Genomic DNA, 6,224 nt, shown 5'->3' with positions numbered 1-6,224 from the left:
TATATATATATATATATATATATACACATATATATACATACATACATATATATATATATATATATATTGTGTGTATGCAAGAGGTGATGCTAGTCTTAGTCCTCGATGAGCACGCCGACGCCGGTTAACTCTAGGGGGTGCTCCCGGAATGTGACAATTGGTACCCTCAATACCCACTGGATTCAACTTGGAAACAACCCGGAGAAACTAGAATCATACAACAATAGGCATCCAACAATTTAATCAACTAGAATTCAAGATTTTTCTTCAAGGACTTCACCTTTTAACATGTAAACAACTCACAAATCGCTTAATTAAAACAAATTGGTGTGTGGGTGAACTAACTCAACACAAAAGATCTCACATCCCCCGACGAAATCCACTTGAAGTTCTTGATGTTCTTGGCGAATTCTTGACTTTTCTTCCTTCTCTTTTGCTTTTCTCTTTTCTCCAAGCTCTAAACGTGAATTTGATTTTCGAAAACTGACCTAAGTTTTATTAATTAAAATTGGTTACAATCAAATCACAATCGACAAGAATTTATAAAGTGATGTAATTGTCTAATATAAGTTTAATTTATTTGTTATAAATGTGCATAATCTTACACAAAACTAATTAAATGAGGGTATATGTTGGTCCAAGAACAAATCATATTATACATTTGTCATTTTTTCAAAAATATCAGTTGTTAAAACTCATTTATTGAATCTGAATAATTAAATGGGTTACAATTAAATTGGAAGCGACCATAATTAAAATGGGTTACATTTAAATTGCAAGCGACAAGAATTAAAATGAGTTACAATTAAATCGTAAGCGACAAGAATTCATAAGTGATGTAATTGACCAATACAAGTTTATTTATTTGTTATAAATGTGCATTATCTTATACAAATCCAAGTAAACAAAGGTGAATTTTAGTATAAAAAAAAAGGAAAAAATCATATTATAATTTCTCATTTTTCCAAAAAATAATATGTATTTTTGATTTGCTAGTGAAATTTTTTTCCCACAACATCTATTCATCGGTATTAAACTCTAGCTTAATCAATAACTAAATTTGTGCTTAACTGTTAAATCTAAGTGAGAAAAAGTTACACAATAGTTACACCAAATCACATTAGTTTTATCATGCTTATAAAGTGATATAACTATTGTGATATTACATATTTATTAATTTTTTTAAGCGCTAAAACAATATAAAAAAATAGATACACTCTTAACAAATGAAAGATCGTTCGATTTTAAATTTTAGCATGTGTTGTAAGCCGCGTGATTTTTATTTTTTTAATGTATAAAATATACAAAAAGTATAAATTGTATAAAATTAAAAAATTATGGTTGTAAAAAAATTATTATTAGTACATGATCAATCTAATCACTCACATAAAGTCTGAAACTATCTCTACACATGCACGCACTCGCACACCCGCACACACATTAATTAAAGAAAAAATACATGTGAGCAAGAGAAGCAACTATATTTAGCCCCTCTACTTTGATTATTTGACATAGACATTACAATTGCTAATAACTTGATGTTTCTATTGATAGTTCTTCTTCTTCCTTATGAATTAACTGAACTATACAAGTCTTTTATATAGATGCACTACATCAAAAATGATCATTAGCGGTAATTAATTCATAATTTTTGCTAAATATATATTTTAGCGGCAATTAACATTCTTTGTATATGTTCATAAACCCTTTAGCGCCATTAGTTCTAATGACACTTACTAATGTCGATAAAGACTTTAGCACTCTTTATTAATGTCTATTTATTGTCGCTAAAAGTTATTTTTGTTGTAGCTATAGATAGATGTAAAAACTCATTTACATTGAAATCTGAATAATTAAGATTGGTTACAATTAAATCGCAATCGACAAGAATTTATAAACTGATGTAGTTGACTAATATAAGTTTGATTTATTTGTTGTAAATGTGCATAATCTTACACAAAGCTAATTAAATGAGGGTATATTTTGATCCAAAAAAAGTTATATTACACGTTTGTCATTTTTTTCAAAAATATCAGTTGTAAAAGCACTTAGCACCTTAGGCAGAGGCGGAATTAGGATTTGGAGGTCGTGGGTATCACATCATTCAAATAAGATAAAAGAATCGGTTGCCTTATTTTTTGGGTTACAATTCGGGTTATTAATCTTTTTATTTTATTCTTATAAACGAATCGAAAAAATATGCATGTTAGTAAAATTTTCTTTTAGATATTCTGAGCTTAGAGATAACTAATTAATTTAGTTTTTATTTCCTCTTTGGAATTAGACGTATTTTTCGCTGAAACTTTGAGGAAAATAAAGAATTTTTACATTAAAATTTGAACTTGTATAAACCTTCTAATATAGTATTAACTTAATATATTCATATTTTATTTTTTTAATATATAAAATATACAAATAAATATAGATTGTATAAGATTAAAAAAGATGATTGTAAAAGCATTTATTATCTATACATGATCTACAACTTACCTAATATAATCACAAATATAAAATTTGAAATATCCTACACGCACTTAATCACGCGCACACACAACTTGGTACACACGCACGCACGCAAGCACATACACATTATTTCAAATAAAAGATACATGTGGAGCAAAGAAAGCAGCTACAGGTAGCCCCCTACTTAATTGTTTGACATAACCATTACAATTGCTGTTAGTATATGGATATTTTAATAATATAAAATCCATATATTGAATTGCCACATTAACCTTTTTTTTTTTGTGACCATTCAAGACATTACTGTCGTTGGAAGAAAAATGTAGTAATGTCCTCATTACTCATTTTCTTCTAGTGCATTATTTTGTACATTGAAGTGTGCTGACAGTTTTTCCATTGAAGACTGCATCAATTGCAGTTGAACGTTGGTGCTTGGTAATTTTGGTTGCTTTTTCATTATCTCACTCTGTATTCTATCTTCATTATTCTTTGTCACCTATGTAACATATGTAACTCCTATAATCATTATTTTCACTATTTGCTACACCGCTATCTTCCTATTTATTGCTAGAAAGACTTCTTGTAGTAAATAATGGTGGTCTTCATTTGGTTTGAAATACACAACACACAAGAGAAAAACATAGAGTTGTTGAGTTATACTTTGTGAAGGATGTTGTATCCTGGAGGGGACAAGTCAAAGAGGATAAGTGCTAGACCGGTGAAAACATTTGCTGCAGTGGGCTTAAATCTCCTTAAAGAGAGATATCGGCGCCCCAACCTGAAGAGATTTATTTTCTTCATTTCATTTTTCAGTTGTAATCTTGTAATTTTTTGTTATCTTGTAAGTTTTCACCAACAATTGCTAAAAACATGAAGTATCTATTGCTAGTTCTGCTTCTTCCTTTTAAATTAATCAAACTATGCAAGTCCTTTATATAAATAGATATATGTTAAAACTCATTTAAATTGAAATCTGAATAATTAATTTGACGTTCTATAAGCGTTTTCCGCCAAGTTTCCCAACAATTCCTTAGTCTTTGCATTGAAATATTTAGGGTTCTTCACAACGCGAACATTTCACATGTAAAACTTGTTCGTATTATCAATTTTCCTAAGAAATCTTTGTTGGAAAATTTCAAGAGACAATTATCATATCATATGATGGCTTCTTTATCAAAAGTTCTTCACTAGCATCTTTAACACAAGATTTGTAATTTTTGCTTTAAATATCGCCACAACATAGAAAAAGTCCATTTGTTTGATCATGATTTTGCCCAAATGAGCAAGTTGAGAAACCTGTTAGGGGTGGTTTTAGGTAAAGATTACCTAAAAGATTTTTCAAATTTTGTGCATAGTAACTGTTGAATGTAAGATTTTCAGATTTTGAGCAAAAATGGTGAAGTGGATTTGTGGAAATTATTATTTGTACAAGAATTGCAATGGATGACAGAATAAATAGACAAGACATATTTCGATAATAAAAAATTAGATGGTATTAAATTCATTTGGTGCAACACTTTACATAGTAAAAGAAAGAAAATAGAAATATTTTCTTTACTTAAATACTATCCTTAGAAATAAAGGAAAATGACTTTCATAATAAAAATAGAAAAAACAAGTTGCATTTTCTCCTCCACACCCTCACGATCACTCACCCCCGCTCTCATTCCATCCTCGTGATTTTATTTTAGATATATAAGAATATTTTTTTATACTTAAAGACCAAATACAAGAAAATAAGTAAGAAATCGTTTGTTTTTCTAAATAATGTTTTCTTAAAAAATATTTTCTATGAAAAACATTTTTCTTTCTACCGGCACACTGTGGAGGCCGTTTGGTAAGGGGGTGGAATAGACAAGCTAAGGTTATCCCATGAGATTGGTTATCACACAATCTTAGAATTATTAAATTCTTTTAACCAAACTCATAAAAAATAATAATGTACTTTATTCCTAAAATTAGTATTCCTTATATCTTATACTAAACAACTCAGTATGTTTATGTCATCATATAATAAGCTTAGTAGTAATAGTATTATATCTCTAATCGAGAATTCATAAAAAAAAAAAAAAACTATATGTGATGACTAATTTTAGTATGTGTGGTAAATCGCAAAAATTTTAATTTTTTAATATATAAAATACACAAATAAATATAAATTGTATAATATAAAAAAAAACATGGTTGTAAAAGAATTTATTATCTATACATGATTAACAACTTACCCAATATAATCACACACATAGAGTTTGAAACTATCTCTACACGCACGCACGCGCGCGCACAACCACACACACTCACGCATGCACGCACACACTAGTTCAAAAAAAATATACATCTGAAGCAAGGGAAGCATCTACATTTAGCCCCTCTACTTGATTGTTTGACATAGCCATTATAATTGCTAAAAACTTGATGTTTGTATTAGTAATTCTGCTTCTTCCTTTTCAATAAACTAGACTATGCAACTCCTTTATATATAAATAGATGTAAAAACTCATTACATTGAAATTTGAATCATTAAAATTGGTTACAATTAAGTCGCAATCGAGAAGAATTTAAAGAGTGATGTAATTGACTAATTCAAGTTTAATTTATTTGTTATAAATGCGCTAATCATATCATACATTTGTTATTTTCATCCAAAAATATCAGTTGTAAAAGGTCATTTATCATCTTAGGGCGGATCTAGGATTTGGAGGTCGTGGGTCCACACGGTTGAAGTAAGATAAAAGGATTGAATGCGTTAATTTTGGGTTACAATTCAGTTTTTTAATCTTTTTTTTTAATTTTATAAACAAATCGATCAAATATTCATGTTAGTAACATTTTCTTTTAGATATTCTGAGATTAGACATAACTAAAGAATTAAGTTTTTATCCTTTTTGAAATTAGATGTCTTATTCGCTGAAACTTTGAGAAAAAATAAAGATCTTTCACATTAAAATTTGAGCTTGTATAAACCATCAAATAGTATTAACTTAACATATACATATTTTAGTTTTTAATATAAAAACATACAAATAAATATTAATTGTACATGATTAAATAATGATGGTTGTAAAATTTTTATTATCTATGCATGATCAACAACTTACCCAATATAATCACACACATAAAGTTTGATTCTATCCTACACACGCATGCACGCTCACACACAACCACACACATGCACGTAGACACTAATTAAAAGAAAAGATACATGTGGAGCAAAGGTAGAAGCTGCATTTAGCTTCTCTACATGATTGTACATAGACATTACATTGGGTAAAAACTTAATGTTTCTATTGCTAGTTTTGCTTCTTCCTTTTCAATTAACCAAACTATGCAAGTCCTTTTATATACATAGATATAGTTAAAAATCATTTAAATTGAAATCTTAATAATTAAAATGGGTGACAATTAATTCGCAAGCGATAAGAATTCATAAGTGATGTAATTGACCAATACAAATTTAATTTATTTGTTATAAATGTGCATTATTATCGAAACCTTCAAGCTGAACTTAAGCAGCCATTGATGAGGCTGTGAAGTTCCATAAGGAGAATATCAAAGTATACTCTTGAGATTGTATTGTAGAAGATGATTGATTGATTGCATTGATCACCCAAGAGGTGTATATATACATGTGAGATTGTCAATCTAGTAGAGAAAGAAAAGAGTAACTAACAACATAACAATCTAACAAACTAACAAACTAATTAGTTACATAACTAACTATGACACCACTAACTATAAAATGGAAAGTAACTAACTAACTA

At 28.6% G+C, this 6,224-nt stretch overlaps 1 pseudogene; it reads right to left on the bottom strand.

The window, feature by feature from the left end:
• Positions 1–3,444: 3,444 nt before the first annotated feature.
• On the bottom strand, positions 3,445–3,931 carry LOC107001233 (annotated as a pseudogene).
• Between the last annotated feature and the right edge of the window lie 2,293 nt (positions 3,932–6,224).

This window comes from Solanum pennellii, chromosome 1, assembly GCF_001406875.1.
Source record: "Solanum pennellii chromosome 1, SPENNV200".
NCBI classification, from domain to species: domain Eukaryota; kingdom Viridiplantae; phylum Streptophyta; class Magnoliopsida; order Solanales; family Solanaceae; genus Solanum; species Solanum pennellii.
This window is presented reverse-complemented; position numbering and strand designations above follow the sequence as displayed.